The 17,660-nt window shown below is 40.6% G+C and overlaps 1 protein-coding gene and 1 long non-coding RNA gene across 15 annotated transcripts in view; one reads left to right on the top strand and one right to left on the bottom strand.

Annotated features, from left to right (window-relative positions):
• Caap1 (caspase activity and apoptosis inhibitor 1) overlaps positions 1-17,660 on the top strand; it is a 101,057-nt gene that overhangs the window by 68,233 nt on the left and 15,164 nt on the right. The window lies entirely within an intron of this gene.
• LOC120102920 (uncharacterized) lies at positions 7,244-15,974 on the bottom strand. 4 transcript variants are annotated; one of them, XR_005504856.2, is made up of 5 exons: positions 15,619-15,974; positions 15,496-15,538; positions 12,678-12,732; positions 7,580-7,678; positions 7,244-7,453 (listed from the first exon to the last, which is right to left on the bottom strand). It is a non-coding gene; the product is annotated as an uncharacterized LOC120102920 (long non-coding RNA). The 4 variants fall into 4 exon arrangements; XR_005504858.2 differs by lacking the exon at positions 15,496-15,538; XR_005504857.2 differs by lacking the exons at positions 7,244-7,453; positions 7,580-7,678 and adding an exon at positions 11,046-11,979.

Below are 17,660 nucleotides of genomic sequence, written 5' to 3'. Positions count from 1 at the left end.
AAAGAATGGATAAAAACTTAAAAAACTTCATTGTATTCCCAATTTGTAAATATTAAGAAAGGGGCTGGGAGTTAGCTCAGTCAGGATGAGGATCTGAGTTAGCTTCCCAAAGCCCATATTTTAAAAGCTGATGCAGGTTGTAATCTCAGTGTTGGGGAGGCAAAACTAGAGGTCAGCCTAAGGGACTAGCCAGCCTAGCCTAACCTAGTCTAATTGGCAATCCCTAGGCCTATGAGTGATTTTGTGTTTCAAAACATGGTGAATGTGTGACCTCTGGCTTCCACATTCCTGAAAATATATGTGCATGTTTACCCAGACCCACATGTGCATCCACAAGGACCTTTATATCCTTGTTAAGAAGAATATAATTAAAAACATGTAAAGTTTTATGAATTTAAAAACTTGCCTTTTAATTTTATACAGAAATTTTATAATCATAGAACCAAAATGAGATTTAAAAAATTAATTAATTATATTTATTTGTGTCTGTGGAGTCAGAGGACAGCTGGTAGGAATTGGTTCTCTCCTTCAACCCCAGGGGATTTCTCATCAGACTTAGTGGCAGGTGCCTTTACCTACTGAGATATCTCATAGACTTTGGGCCCAGGAATTCTTTTTCCTTTTTTATATTATATGTGTTAATGTCTGAGTGTGGATCTGAGCACTTGAGCGCAGTGCCCACAGAGGCCAGGAGAAGGTTTGATCCCCACAGAGCTGGAGTTACAGGCAGTTGTGCATCTAAGTCTGGTCCTCTGCAAAAGCAGGCTGTGCTCCTGACCATTGAGCCATCTCTCCAGCACTCACATTTGTTTTGTTTGTTTGTTTATTTTATTAGATGAGATCTAGTTTCAAATGTTGCATTTAATTGGCTTGTGTTAACAGACTACACTCATTTTTAATATTTATTTGAATCTAAGGGTTTTTCAGCCCACAATCATTTCAATACATGTAATTACTCAAATGTAGTTCTCTTCCTTGTATCTACCTTCCACAAATGGGTTTCAGTTATCAAAAGTGCATGAATATTCACTTATCTTGAAGTGGAAGATTTTTATTTTTTGGAAAAGCTTTGTTTCATTAATTTCTAATTTTTTTTGAAATATTGTGGATTTTTGTAACTTACATGGACAAAAGAGAATACTATTGGGCAGAGCCCTATCTAGATATAATAATTTGATAGCTGTAATGCTTTTCTTATTTCTAAGTTATACTGTTACTTAAATTAATGGTATGCACACTTTTTCCCTATGCAAATTATCCAACGACATGTATCCACACACATATGGATACATATATGAGACTCCATTTTCCAAGTACATAAGAAATAAAACAAAAAAGGAATGCTACAATCTGGAGAGAAAACATTTTCACAAATAAGAGAACCACGGGGCTGGTTGATATCCTTAAGGTATCAAGATATCCTGCATATAGTTAAGACATTACAAAGTCTTAGTATCCTAAAACACTTGCTGACTGTGGTTGCTTAATCCTCCGGTTCAGTGAATGTGGAAGGTGAGAGGTGTTGGGAGATCCACAGAGGAAACACCCACAGCAGGGAGAAGTGACATTTGGTAGTGAAAGCCACGCCAGTATGATGATGATGGCTCTTGGAAAGAAGGGCAGACAGCATTCACAGGAGTGCTGTTCACTGCAAGTATCATAACATGTACTGGATGATAATTGGTGTTTCTGATGAAGTAAGTGGGAGCAATTTTGGCAAATAGATTTTGTTATAAAAGTGTATTGTTGGGGTTGGGGATCTAGCTCAGTGGTAGAGCGCTTGCCTAGCAAGCGAAAGGCCCTGGGTTCAGTCTCCAGCTCCGAAAAAAAGAAAAGAAAAAAAAAAGTGTATTGTTGGGGAGACTTCTTCATTCAAGCTTCTGTTCTTGATTTACTAGGTAAAAGCCTCATGTTCAGGCAACTATTTGAAAACACATTATCATACACATTTACATGTTTTGGATTTGAATTGAGTCTTGGTGGCAACCACCCTCTCTGAGTTTGCTGCAAACAATGGGATTCTGAAACAACAGCACAAAAGAAAGGGATTGTGCACTTTTGGTACTTAGTCATTTCATGAACATGTTTATCACTGGAAGCTCCTAGAGGCCCAGAACTAGTCAGCTGGATTTGGTGCTTTTCAGGTATTAACTAAGACAAACATAATGTTAACTTCAGCACTCAGGAGGTAGGTAGGGACAGGTGAATCTAAGTTCAAGGCCAGTGTGGTCTACATAATGAGCTCCAAGAAAGTCAGGCCAAATAATGAGACCCTATCTCAAAAACAAAACAGAAAACGGTTGAGGAGGTGGCTTAGTGGTTAAGAGCACTTGCTACTCTTGTAGAGGACCCAAGGTTGGTTGCCAACACCTACGTGGTGCTTTACAAACCATTGTAGCTTCTGTTCCAAGGAATATGATGCCCTTTTCTCACTTTCTTAGGTACCAGGGACACATGTGACGTACACATATACATGCAGCCAGAACATTTGTATGCATAAAATCTAAAAAGAAAATCAATTCTCCCTTTTACAAAAACTCCAGCTAGGTGGGGTGAGGAGGTTGGAATGGGAGGATCTGCACGAGGGGACACTGGGAGGAGAAGGGGAGCCTGATATTGGGATATAAAGTGAATAAATAAATCTTGAAAAATTCCAAATAAATAAAGGTATAAATTCAATGAGGAACATCAGCAGGAATGACAGGCTGTTAAATCTGGCAGCTAAGTGACAGAGTTAACAAATATTGCTTACAACTCTCTTGCTCTACTTAAAGATTTCCCATGGAAATAGTTGCTATTATAGGTCTGGTCTTTATGATATAAATAAGATTTTTGTGTATGCGTGAATGATTTGGAGGCCTAGACAAAGTGGAATTTCATAATGTGCTTTTCACATAGTAAGTATGGGCAAATACTTTATTTGCAAGAGTTTGTTCACGCAGTGTTAAGTAACCATATTTTTCCTTAGCCATCAGTTTGCTGTTCGGGCTTTCAATGAGGATTCTACCAGTTTTAAATTTGAGGGCTTGTGTTATCTTGAAGTGGACAGTGCTTGTGTATGTTTTCACAGTCATCTCTGTAAGCATTTAAATCTAGAAAGTCAAAGCAGAGGCTATCTCAGGTGTACGAGAGCACCACAGCAAAATAACAAAAGCACAAGGAACTCAAAATACGAGTTCCATGTTCTAAATTTGTCTATTCTTTTAAAAAGGGTGGGGTTATAGAGAGGAGAGAATTTCAGATTTCGATGTTTAATTGCACTAACAGCATGTGTTGACAAGTCATAAATAACCTGCTCAGAGGGACTAAATAAATTGGTTTCCCCCAGCAGTGATTCATCTTCTGTCTTTCTTTGTCATCAGCCAAGAGACAGCTTCTTTCTATCAGCTGGTAGGGAAGTATGTGAGAGTTTAACAATAGCTGTCGAACCTTCTGTAGCAGTTACATTTAAAACATTTAAATGCAGTTCTTTTACTTATAACTTTGCAAATTTATAACTTCTCAGTCTGGTATTTTTACAATATCCTGGTGGAGTCAAAGTGCGTTGGGCTAGCAGAGCTCCTCGGTGTATCTCTGTTGCTTTAATCCTTCCTCGACGTTTTGTTGCTATGCCATCCACGTAAGTAAAGTTCACCCTTTAAAGGTGTACAGTTCAGTAGCCCTTACAGATTTATGGTTTGTCTTTGAGTCCAGAAAATCATCATAATCTGAAAAAGATGCATTTTCCTCATGAACATTCCTTCCTCCTTACTTTTCTCCGCCCCCGGCAACACTGATGCAATGTTTATACTTAGACTTGCCTACCTGGAGTAGCTCATATGAATGGAGCCTGTAATAGGCTCCTGACTTTGTGTCTGGCTTTTTGATTTATTGTTCAAATGTTCATATTGTCACATGTATCCGTACTTCATAGTATCTAGCCCCAGTCAGTACCGCATCATCTAGAAACACTAACATCTCACTAATTCATTACTAATTTGGATAAGTTGACTGCACTGTGGCTTGCTGCGTTTTCTTTCATTTGGGGTCACTGAGATTCTTAGGTTTGTCACCTTATTTCTTAGGTCACATTTGGAAGATTTGCGGCTATCATTTCTGCAATTCTGGGTTTTGGTTGTTTTTGAGGATGAGCAAATCCATTTCCTGTTACTCCGTTTTGCCCAGAAGTAGAACTTCCTTCATTTTTGGTATTTCCACTTAGAATAAAGTCCCGAGTAGCCTCCTTTTAGCACTGGGATGCCGTTCTACTGTCGTCTGGCCTTCATAGTTCCTAACTACATTGGTATATAAGCTGCTACTCTCTTGTGGACGTATGCCATGTTTTTTACTGCCATAATATTGGGTTTATTTTTGGTCTCTTTGTGTTCTGCAACTCTAGCTACTTGTGCATTAGTCCTTTTGACATTGTCACAAAGATCCCCAAGGCTTTGTTGAAAATAAAAAGGTTTCTCTTGTTCTGATTAGATAATTTGCTAGATTATCTTAAAAACTTGACTAATTCCTCTCAATTTTATCTCAGTCTTTCTGTTAATCCCATACGGTATCCTTTAAAGTATTTCAAATTGTATAATTCAATTATTAAATCTCCATTTGGCTCTTTTTTCTCTAATGTTTTTATTGAGATACCTGTCACTTCATTTATCCAGATAAATTCATTAAGCATGCTCAGAATAGCTGTCCTTATATCTTTACTAGTTCTAATGTCCAGGTACTGTAAATTGAACAGATATCTTACTACCATCTCTGTTACACAATAGGCATGGTTAGCCCTCCAGAAACTCCAGGGTTATTTGCATTCTGTTTATTTATCTTCTTGTATTGATTTTTGGATTCGAGAATGAGAATATTTAGGTTATATTTGGAAGGGAGATACATCGTCAGGTTTTGAAACAGAAGAGAAGCAATGAGATTCTGGATCACGGTAGTCGTCACAGCTTCACAAATTAAATTTCCCCTGAAGCGCCTGTAAACCGCCATCAGAATGCAGATCTCCAACGTCCGCCTAGGACCCGTGGGGAGATGGGTGTTTGGGAGCCATCTCAGAAGCTGTCACACTGGCTTTTGTATGTAGCCAAGAGAATAATGTGTGTAACTTTGCTTTAGACTACACACCAGAGTTTGTCTTCAATGCAGATTTTCTTGATTTTTTTTTTAAATTTCTGATTTAAAGGAGGTTATTCCAATCTTAAAATGTTTGAGCCAAGCTCACTCTTTTCAGATCTGGAGATTCCATTTACCCTGGTTTTGTCCTGATCCCCATAGCAAAGAATTGTTTTCAAATTTAGGTTTCAATCATTTTTTTCATACAATATATTTTGACCATGTCCCTCTCAACTCCCCCCAATCTCTCTATCCACCCAACTTCAGGTTCTCTGCGCTCTCTCTCTCTCTCTCTCTCTCTCTCTCTCTCTCTCTCTCTCCAAACCAGCCCACACGTTGAAAAACAAACAAAAGATTAATATAACAAAAATAAAACAAAATAAAACAAAAGCATCCACTGCTCCCTCCCCTCTCCTCTCCTCCCCCCACCAAAAACCCAAAACCATGGAGTCTGTGTTGTGGGGGTCCATTAATTATCGCTGGGCGTGGGACCTGGCCTGCAGTGTGGTTGATATAACTAACCAGTGACACTCCATTGGAGAAAACTGATTTTCCCTTTCCCAACAGCTATCAATTTGCAAATAAAATACCTTCTGGGTTAGGAGTGGGACTTTGTACTCACCTCCTCTTCTTCATGCTAGGACTTTGAACCTGTACAGGTCTGTCTTGGTTACAGTTTCATTGCTGTGAAGAGACGCTATGACCAAGGCAAATCTTACAAAGGACATCATTTAATTGGGGCTGGCCTACACTTTCAGAGGTTCAGTCCATTATCATCATGGTAGGAATCATGGCAGCCGGCAGGCAGACATGGCACTGGAGTTGCTGAGAGCTAGACTGTCTCCCAGGCAGCTAGGAGGAGGATTTCAAAGCCTCCCCAACCCCTACAGTGACACGCTTGCTCCCACAAGGCCACAGCCACTCCAACAAGGCCACACCTCCTAATAGCCCCACTCCCCGAGCCAAGTATACTCAAACCGTCCCAAGGTCTCATGTGCTCTGTCCCAGTGTCTGTGCATGAATATGTTTATCAGTCCTGTTGTCTGGAAGACACTGTTTCCTTGGAGTCACTCACCGTCTCTGGCTCTTGTAATCGTTCTGCCTCCTCTTTTAGTTAGATCCCAGAGCCTCTAGGCGAGGGTTTGATGAAGACATCTTTTAGAACTGAATGCTCCAAACTTCCTCGTCCTGCACATTGTCTGCCTGTGGATCTCCTTGTTAATTTACATGTTTCAAGAAGAATCTCTTCTGATGGGGGTTGAATGATGCACTGATCACCTATAATCAATGATTTCTCCTGCGGTGCAACACAAGTTCAAGCCGGGAGTCTCAGCAAACCAAAGGCCACTTTATTTGCTTGATAGAATGCATTGCTTATTACAATTCTTTATTCATTTATACTTCGTCTTTATGCAAGAAAATGTTTACCCTCGTTAAAACTGTCAGTGGCCCGTTACCTAACAGCTACTTGGCCACCCCTGTTTCTTTTAATAGAGTGTTTTCCCTATTCAATAGTTTTTCAAAAAGAGGTAGTTTATATTGGTATAACATTTAAAAATTTCTTTTGGGACTTCTTTACTGATGATAACATAGTATACTAACATCCTGGGTTTTTTTTTAAGTATTAAATAAGATTTGATATGCTTGTAATAGTAACAACTTTTGGCCCTTATTAAACAGCAAAAAAAAAAAAGAAGAAAAAATAGAAAATGAATGTACAGTTCTGTTTTATGCTTTGAAATAATGTTTATATGATGGTTTGATAATACAAAGGCAGATGCTAGTAAGGTCTACCATAAAGTATAAAAGTATAGTAAGTAAGTTCATTTAAAGTAGAGGTTCTCAGCCTGTGGGTTGTGACACCTCTGGGAGGGTCACATATCAGATATTTACATTATTATTCATAACAGTACAAAATAATTTTATGGTTGGGGGTCACCACAGCATAAGAAACTGTATTAAAGGGTCACAGCATCAGGAGAGTTGAGAACCACAGATTTAAAGTTTATTTTATTTTTTAATCAAATGGACAGGTAGGCAATGATCTACTACCATCTTCCTGTAAAAATTAATTGAATTAAAATAATTGAAGAGTATTCAGGGACAGTTTCTAGTCATGAAACACTTTATTTTTTTTCACATTTTCTTATTTTAATTCTCATGTGTCATGAATTTTTCATTGTAGCTTAGGCTAGCCTGGAACACTCTCTGTAGCTAAAGGCTAGCCTCAGACACATGAGCCTCCTGCCAAAGCCTCCCAGATGTTGGGATTGAAACATGAGTGCTTGTCTGATCCTGGAAACTCAGAGGTGTTGAAGTCTTCTCATCTTTAACAGGTGGTATTTCCTTCTACCTGTGAACAGATTCTATAGCCAATCAATAATGCAGCAGTTGTTTTCACTTTAAATGAAAGAGATAACATTCCTAAGAATTTATTATGTATGTTTCTCGCCACCGAGTGAGCAAGATAAATACATACCCATCCGTGCTGACTGGTTGGTAATTTCTGAAACATGAAGGCACGGCCTCTCATAAATAACAGAGTAACAGAATCATGGAGAATTTGGCGGAGATCAATCTGGAGATGGATGAGTTAGTCTGTAAGCAAATAGCGGCTCAACTTATAACTTTTAAGGATGCCCTTGTCTCTAACCTAGACGCTTGGATATCAGTAAATGTGGTAGGCTTTTTACATCAAAGGCTAATAGTTCAGCAGCTGAGCACTGTATAGGAAGACATATTGTACTATAAGTGGGGAGCAGGGAGGAGCATCCTACGCTGTTAGGTAAAAAAAAAAATCACCTTTCCATGCCATCATACACGTTAGCTATGACTGTTCAAGTGAATTGAATTTGACGTGCTGTCTTGGGATGAGAACTTGCTAAAGGCTTTGTTGATGACCCTCAAAACGCTGCCATTAAAACATTTGTCAGTAGCTGAGCATGGTGGAGCACACCTTTAGTCCCAGCTCCAGAGGCAGAGGTAGAGGCAGGCGGATCTATGTGAGTTCGAGGCCAGAGTGGTCTACCAAGCAAGTTTGGAACATCCAGGGCTACACAGAGAAACCATGTCTTGAAAAACTAAACCAAAACGCCCAAAAACCAAAAGTAAACCAAACCAAACCAAACCAAAACACCCCAAACCAAAACCAAACAACAACAACAACAACAGAAACACCAAAAAAAGAGTTGGCAGTCTCATGACATTTTTAGCCATATTTATAAGGCTATGTTCTGTGACATGTCCTATGTGTATATCAGCTAATGTGTATAAAAGCATACATACATAAAAGCATACACATGAGCTTTTGTTGTTCAACACTATTACTGGGCAGATGTGACAGCAAACCAAAGTACTGATCCCAGTAAGATCTAGTGAACTAGTAAGTCTTATTGGGGTTATGTACAGAAATATGCATGAGGGGTTACTTGAAGAAGAAATGACAAAGACAGTTGCATCATCAAGAGCCTACCTCAGCATGGTTACAAACCTAAAAACCTGGAGCAGGTTGCACAACTTGCAGGCAGCTTCGTGGGTAGGAGAGTGTTTTTTCCAGGTAGCTCAGCTGACCTGACTCTCTTCTAGGCAGCTCGTCTTGTCTGATAGTGTCTCTAAACTGCCTTTACTATTTAATTTGCTCTCAGAGTCAAGGGCAGATCTCCAACGTCCGCCAAGGACCCGTGGGGAGATGGGTGTGCATCTTGTCAGTTTCAGGGACTTCCTGAATTTTCAGAATCATTTACTTCCTGAAACTCAACAAGCTTCTTGCATGAAGGAATTTTAAACCTCTTTACCCTCCTTCTGTCTGTCCCTCCTCCCCTCCCTGCCTGCCGGCCTGCTTCCTTCCTTCGTTTCTTCCTTCCTTTCTTCCTTCCTTTCTTTTTTCTTTCTTTCTTTTCTTCCTTCCTTCCTTCCTTCCTTCCTTCCTTCCTTCCTTCCTTTCTCTCTCTCTCTCTCTCTCTCTCTCTCTTTCTTTCTTTCTTTCTTTCTTTCTTTCTTTCTTTCTTTCTTTTATGTGTATGGTGTTTTGCCTGCATAAATGTCTCTATATCACATGTATAGCTGGTAGCCTGTGGAAGCCAGAAGGGATTGGACACCCTGTAGCTGTGTTTGCTACGTATGGCTATGAGCCAGCATGTAGGTGATGGGACTGGGACCTGGATCCTCTGAAAGAGAAGCGGTGCTCTTAACTGTGGAGTCATCTCTCTCATTCCTCACCTCTCTTTGGAACAGTCTTAATAAGCTTCACTCTAACATGGGCTGTTATAGCATTTTAGCAGTCCCTCCTGCCCTGCCCCATTCCTCTGGTAAGTGCTCCACAGAAACTCCAACTTAATAGTGTTAAGACTTCCTGTTTCCTTCCCTGGAACCTGCCCACATTTCCAATTCGGAGTAAACAAGGAGGTGATCCAAAATGGAGTTAGTGTGATTGAACTTTCAAGTGAAATTCAGATGCAAATGATTTCTTTTCTATGTCCAAAGACAGTGAATGAAATGTCAGGAGATACCTATATGATCAGTGATTGGCTCTTTGGCAGGTGTCGTCAAGGAAGAAAGAAAAGTTTAAATAGTTAAACATTTGTGTCACATTTTGCATATGTATGTGTACGTGTGTGTGTGTGTGTGTGTGTGTGTGTGTGTGTGTGTGTGTGTGTGTGTGTGTTGTACACACTTCACATGTAAAGGTCAGAGGAGAACATCTGTGTGTCTTATTGCTTCCTGCCTTACTGGTAGCTTTGAGAGAGGATCTCTCATTGAACCAGAAGCTGGCAGGGTTTTGCTACATTGAGTAGGCCTTGAGTTCCTGGGAGTAGTTTGTCTCTCTTCCACTATGCTAAGGGTACAGGTATGCACAGCCATGTCCAGGCGTCTACATGGGTACTGGGGATTCAAAACAAGTCCCCATCCTTTGATGAGCTACCTCCCCAGACACCGTGTGTCCCATTTTTAAGTGTTTAACAGCAGTTTCCTCCTTGTAGTGCTTTTTCTAGATATTTTTGTGTGTTTGGAAAACCCTTTACATTTGGATAATTTTTATATCTTTTTACATTTAGACTGTTTATTGGGAATATCACTTCACAGGGGCAAAAAGTGAGTTGGGAAATAGTGTGATGGATGGCCTCACAGCACTATAAAGTGAGCTAAGTATCTTTCTGATAGTGTACAGCTTTCCCTTAAGCACCATCCCTCCTGAAAGAATTTGTTTTATCAGGAAGAAGGTAGAAACATTGGCTTCTTTTATTTGGACTGGACGTTTCTTGTGTTTGTTAATGAAAACACCATTCAGGCTATTAGAGCAGATTTGGGCTATATACACAGTAGATGTGTTCTGAAGAAGTATCTAGAAACAAAAGAGGAAAATTTGACACTGAAAAAGAACTAGATAGTGGAAGCTGATCTTTATGCATTAAGTTGAGTGTGCAAGGATAAGAAATATGAGCTACGTCTCCCTTTTGTTTTTGGACAAGGTCTCATGTACCCAGGCTGGCTTTGAATTGTTATATAGCAGAAATGACCTTGAACTTCTTCTGTTCCTCTTGCTTTCTAAGTGCTGGGATTGGAGATATTTACCATCACACCCGATTGAGGTAATTCTGAGTACTGCTTTATGCATGCAAGGAAAACACTTTACCAGTTGAGCCCCATCTCAGCCTCCCGACTGCCTTGCACATAACTGCGTGCATTGAGCACTTTGCAGACACAACTGAGATACAAAATAGAATCCTCCCGGGGTTCCAAATCCCTGGTGTGGAGTCCCGTGATAAACAATCTCTCTTCAAATGGCTGCCTCCTAATTCTAGATATCCTAACCACGACCCTGACTCTGTGTATAACAATATGAAGCACAGAATACTTTTTTTTGCATATATCAAGCTGTATTATAATAAGCACAGTGGTTGCCAAACCTAAAGAGGAGCATGAAAGAACCAGTGCCCAGATGCTTTCTCTTCGAAATCCAGGGAGAGGTCGTAAGGTTTTGTTTACTTTGAACCAAGAATCCTTTATTCTAGAAACTAGACAAATGACAGTTTGATTCAGATGTGTTTTAGATATACTGTTCTTAACTGTGAATGTGAGAGAAGAAAGCAATATTCAGTCTGGAACCCTCAGCTAGAAAAGCCTGGGGATCTAGAGTAGAATAATCTAGGTTCAGATAATGCTAGGGACAGCAAACCACTGAACTGAGAACAGGATCCCCGTTGAAGGAATCAGAGAAAGGACTGAAAGAGCTTGAAGGGGCTTGAGACCCCATATGAACAACATTGCCAACCAACCAGAGCTTCCAGGGACTAAGCCACTACCCAAAGACTATACATGGACTGACCCTGGACTCTGACCTCATAGGTAGCCTAGTAAGGGCACCAGTGGAAGGGGAAGCCCTTGGTCCTGCCAAGACTGAACCCCGAGTGAACGTAATTGTTGGGGGGAGGGCGGTAATGGGGGGAGGATGGGGAGGGGAGCACCCACATAGAGGGGGAGGGGGAGGGGCTAGGGGGATGTTTGCCCGGAAACCGGGAAAGGGAATAACATTCGTAATGTAAATAAGAAATACTCAAGTTAATAATAATAATAAAAAAAAAAAAGAAAGAAAGAAAATGCTAGGGAACAAAACTGTAGAAGTGTATCTTTCTCTTTTAGTGTATTTCTCACCTTTCCACTTGGTTTTAATTTACATTTCCCCAATGTGCTTTTATGTGGTCACTGGTGAATATATATTTTTGATTCTGAGTTTTCTCCATTTTAAGTGGGCCACTTGTCTTTCTGTTGTGTTATCACAGCTCTTTCCCATCTGGACAGCACTCATTTACCAGATACGCCTTCGCCAGCGTTTCAGAGCTTCTGTGTCTCTGCAGTCCTCCTTCATCTTCATCATGGTGTCTTTTGATGAGCAGAAATTTTACACTTTAATGTCTTTTGTGACTTAGGCATACATTCCCCTTTGCTAAAAAATTATAGCTTTAATGTTTGGACATAGCTCTTTTCTTCCTCATTTCTGTCTCACTGATTTTCATGATTTTTGAGAATAGATATTCTAAAAAGTATAAAATCATACCCAGTTAAAATTATTTTTATTTAGGAGCAAATATTTTAACAAGATCACAAAAATCCTATTAAATATCTCTCTTGAGAAAATGTATGCCGGTATGTAATTGTTGAAAAGACCAGACTATCTTCTAAAGATACATTCTGCCTTCTGGCATGTAGTTTAATAATATTAAGATGTTTTTGATCAAAAGGCAACCTTCACTTGCTTTAACATAGTTGGTTCAGGTAAGGTTATGGCCTGCGCATTTCTGGGTAACAGCCAGCACTTGCACAGGAGCCTCTTCACACAGGCAGCCTTGGAGGAAAATGAACAGGTGACCTTCCTCCTCATGGTCCCAGTGGTCCTCATACTTGTCGTCTCTACCTCCAGATCTGAAACAATGTGACTGGCTCACTCTTTCAGGCTAAGACTATAGCTTGTGTCCTAGGAAGCATGATGCTTGATCTTAGTTGTCAACATGATTGATTTTGAAATCATCTGGAATCAGACCTCCGAATGTGTCTAGATGGGTGTTTCCAGAGAGGCTTACCTGAATGGAGAGACCTGTCCTGAGTGAGAGTAGCATTATTTCATGAGCAGGGGCCCTGAAATAAACAAAAAGGAAGAGAAGAGAAACCAAGTCAAGTGCCAGCCTTTCTTGCTTTATTTCCTGTTTCGTTCTAGTGTGGAGAGTAAGGAGTCACAGCTGAGGAACACCTCCACCACTTTGCCTGTCCCACGTGATGGACTATACCCTCACACAGTGAACCAAAGCAAACCCTCCACTGAGTTGCCTTTCAGCTTTATGGTTGGGTTTTGCAATTCTGAGAATCCAGCCAGCCCAACATTGAGCCATACTCTCAGGCCTTTAGTAGCCTTTTGTCACGTTGTCAGTGAAAGGGTGAGAAGGTAAGGAATGTGGCGGTGGCCACTGCTACGTCTCCCATCTGCTGTATGAGGGGAGGAGCAGGCCACCGGATATTCTCTTCACCAGAGGGCAGCAGTTCATTTCAGCTCTCACATCACATCTGTTCTGAAAATAGATTTCCTGAAACTCAAGTGACTGTAGATTAAGTTTTGGCAAGACTGTTACAGTGGGAGCTGAGCAGAGCTTGTCACCTCAGAGCATTGGAAGTCAGACGTTGCCTCAGTTCTGCCACAGTTCTCTGCATATTGCTTCCTTTGAAATTTGCAGCCAGATTCTAAGTTTCTCACCTTTTAATGTCTGAAAATGCTGGCACCATTTGGCCATTGTTCGTGATGTCCAGGCAACACATCCAAATAAGAATGTATTTGACAAATCAAAGAACGTTCCTCTAAAAGCTTAGACCGGTGCACTAGCAGTGTTCTCCTAACTCAGTTAAACCACGGATTGTTACTAGTTTTGTGCCATTTCCACTGGTGACAGTATCCCATGGTGTGATGTCTTCCCAGAAGATTTTTCTTCCTAACTTAAAAAAGTTTCTAATATAAAGGTTGTATTATCAACAAACGCTAGTTTGAAAGAACCAAATAGGATTTTGAAGATTACCTTTCTTTAACAATGCCTTAAATTTTTATCTCCGTATCCATTCCACGTTGCTTTCTTTCTCAAGACATTATGGTTTATTGTGTCTCCAGCAGGTACCTTGCATGTGATTTACACAGTGAATGGCCCTGCTTTCAGAGCAAGTTAATGATATAATATCCCCATTTATATTCAGAGCAGTCAACACTCTCTAGCTCTCAGAATAATAAAAGCACCTGCATTTAATATACATGGAAGAATGGGAAGGCAAATAGCAGATAAGGCACAATCAGGTAAGTGTAATCAGATAAAATATCACAATATTATAGTAGATCAGCATCTGGTAATGACTTGAATTTTGAAAGACTGACAATCAGCATGGCCTAAAGCAGCCAGGCGTACTCGTTCCCAGCAACTCTTTGCAGAGCTGATTGCTCCTCTCGTGTGTTTTCTGGCAGATTAAGCAGGTAGTTTCTTATTTTAACTCTTCTAGGACTACAATGTCACACAGTAAAACATCAGCAATGTTCCTTTTGAGACCATATCAGAAACAAAAACAAGTGACATATCTGAAAGGGGAATGTTCCCTTCCCGGCAGTTATCTCAAACTGATCCAAATCAATTTTATTAAAAAAAAAAAGAATAAATATTGGAGGCAGAGGCAGAACTTTTATTTCTACCTCAATCTCTGCCTGTATGAAATTGACATTTTCTCCTTCCTCCTCTTCTTTTAAACATCAGAGAATGCTTAGGTGACCAGAACCTGTTCACTCTTGATCATAGCCATCTGGTAAACCTAGCTGTGCATACTAGGCTACTTGTGTGTACTCCATGAGCCCTTGTGTATCAGACTGCCGTGGGTTCCAGTAGAAAGTGTTGAATTTGCCAAAGTCACGACTGAAAAAAAAAAAACTAGCTTGCAGGGTGTGGTGTCACAGTTCTCTTAGGCTTTTAAGTTACTCTATGTTGGAAGCCATGGGTCTTTTTATGTAATTGCTTTCACCTTTCCAGGTGTTCCTGAGACATAGGAAGTGTAGGTTGTGAGATACGGGAGAGCCCAGGTACAGAGGGGCTGCAGTAAACATATGTCCAGCTAAGAGTTTGCCCTGATGTTGGTGCCCTTTACTGCCACAAGGCCTGACTGCCTCCTCATTTGCTGCAATTAAAAGTTATTATATGCATAAACTGAACTGCCATGTCCATCTTCTGACAAGGGCTCTGCTCACTTTCTTGTTCCTACTCTAAGGGTAGTAACCTCAGACACTGGGAAAACAGTGTCACATGAAACTTGCATAAATCTGAGTGTGGATGAGATGAAATAACCATCTGTTGCACTTAGAATCGAGACAGCCAAGTGTAGGGAAACCTTTGACTCTGCTACATAAACATCCCTTCTGGCAAGGCACATAGCAACCTGGCAGATGCCATACATATAGACCTTTACAGCCTCCACCAAGACGCCTCCACTTGCTTGAGCCAGCAAGCCCAGAAAGAGGGTCACTCCAGTCCTGTCCCTTAAGCTGTGGATGATCTACTCCTGAGTTCCACAGTCTCTCAAAGGAAACTGCAGCCTCCTCTTGGCATGCTCTTACAATCTACTGCATAGTGCTTCACCAACCCAAAGGCGAGAGTTCATGAGGAACATCTCAGTCCTGTTGTAGAGACTGCGCTGTCGGGATGATCTACTTGTCTGTGTCCATATGTGTTTAGGCCCTGCTTTATAATATCCTTTGTTCTATTGCTTACTACAGAAGAAACTTCATAAAATCAATAGCTACTTAGGAATTTGGGATAACCTAAATCTGTGGGTTTTGACCAGATTCACTCATGATTAACTCTACAATAACTATATACCCCTTACCTTTTAGGGTCTTCCCACAGTGAATTCTCAGGAAAAGGAAAAACTAGATAAATAAAATGAAAAAGAGGTGATCTTTTTTTTCTACCGGAAAATAAGCAAACACAAGCACACATACAAACACACCTCACTGGAAATCTCCATGTGGATCTAGCGATTCCAGGCTCTTTGAGTGTTGTTCAAGGACTAAAGAAACACAAGTGGCAAGGCATTTTCCCCAGAAGCCGAGTGAGGTAAAGGTTATGTATACTACAAAGGAGCAGTGAATTCTAATGCAGAGTGCTCCAGAGATGAATAGTGCTTTGGGCTCCCTTCTCTGTGGTCCAGGAGGAGGAGAGATAAGTCGCTAGGGGTTGGGTACGGGTAGCCTCTTAATTTTAATTGGTGTTCTTTCCACATCAGACATAGCCCGAAGCTTATCCAGGAACTGCAGGCAATGGGCTGGCCCAGCTAGGACTGGTTTTAGATACACCCACAGTAAGGTAAACTATGTCCTCTGTGTGAACTTTTACCATCTTATGCCTGTGCATGATTGGGAATGCATATGATTGAAATTATATATATCATGGTAAAGGATGTGTGCAATGAACTAAGGCTTACAGAACCCAAGCCTATCAATCAAAATCAGATCACTTACACCCTCCCCCTAGCAACCAACCCGTTTCTCCTAGACTCTCAAAAGGAATAGCCAGGCGTCAGTGACCGACACTCTTTTAAGTTGCAAGCCTGCTCAGATCACACTTCTTGCAGCCCATTTAACCTATATTTAATCTTTGCTTTGGGATCGAACCTCTGCTGCTTTAATTTGATTCTTCAACTCTTTGAACAAGATCCTAAACCCTGGAAACACCTGCTCAGACAGAGACTACCAGTAAAAAGACTGCTCTATTTTCTGTGGATACAAAGTCTCCGAAGAGCAAGCGTGTCTGACTGTCCACCTATCTGGTTTTGGATTGCTGTAACAAAATGTCTTTTTCTGGCCATGGTAAAGACTGAAGTCTAAGATTAGGGAACCAGCAACGGCCAGGCTCTGGAGGGTTCTGTTCCTGGTTTCTAGTCAGCAATCATCTTACGGTGTGTTTCCACAACCTTTTTTTGTGTGTGCCCAAGGACAGAGAAAGTCAGATCTTTGGTTTCTTTTTAGAGTTATAATCTCACTGTGACTAGGTCTGTGCCTGTTACAAATCTCCAACTCCAACTATCATCACAATGGGGGTTATGACTTCAACGAGTGAATTTTGAGGGAGTCACAGTTTGGTCTTTCCACAGTGCTACCCAGTTGTATCATTTTGGTAAAGTTGGTAAGGTTGAAACAGAACCGCTTTCTTCAGCAAAAGGGAGTCTTGAAGACTGTCAGTTCAGTGCATGATGGTACAAGTACCAGTTTCCCAGGAGTCCTGGCAGCCCTGAATATCTTCCATCCTCATCCACACCCACCCTGGCCCCTGCATTTACTCATCCACGATGCGATGCACCCACTTTAGTCTAATAGAGGGAGATCAGTCAAAGAGAAAGTATTTATGTTAATAATTAAAAGGAAACATGGCAGCTTTCAGGGTGGTTAGTGGTCCCATCAGTCCCTTGTATATCTGTTATTCTTTCTGCCCTTTGTTATTACTTTCTGCACAGTAACATGGACCAATTAGAATTTGGTATTGAATTAATGCAGAGGAGTAAATTAATCTATGCAAGAAATTTTCCATTATAGTTTCCATTGTATTATTACAGGTGTAAAAGGACCACGTTTCAGGTTTTGAATGATTAGAATAGAAAGCATAGAGGAGTTTGGAGAATCAGGGATTATTACCCTGCCTTCTAAGCACTCTGTTTTGTATATTTGTTTCCATATAATCCATTATTGAATGCTTTGGGGAGATGGGTTGAGATTTGCATTTTACAATTGAAATAGCGAGTCTCTTCAAGGTCAGAAGATGAGATCTAGATTATCAATTTAAACATGAATTGTACAATACTGGAGGTTGAAAAGGCACCCCCCTCTTTTCATTTTACTTCTTTGAGGCTTACAGGGAAGAATCAAAGAAGCCTATTGTTATTATTTTAAGTTGTCATTGTCTGAGTCTGGGCTGTGACAAGCAATGCTAACCATGTTTAAAAAAGACATATCACCGCTCTGGTATAGAGGAGTCATCTTAGACAAAATGTGATGG

The sequence above is a fragment of the Rattus norvegicus genome, chromosome 5, assembly GCF_036323735.1.
Source record: "Rattus norvegicus strain BN/NHsdMcwi chromosome 5, GRCr8, whole genome shotgun sequence".
Classification (NCBI taxonomy): Eukaryota; Metazoa; Chordata; class Mammalia; order Rodentia; family Muridae; genus Rattus; species Rattus norvegicus.
The sequence above is the reverse complement of the archived record's forward strand: the minus strand, read 5'-3'. Positions and strand labels throughout refer to the sequence as shown.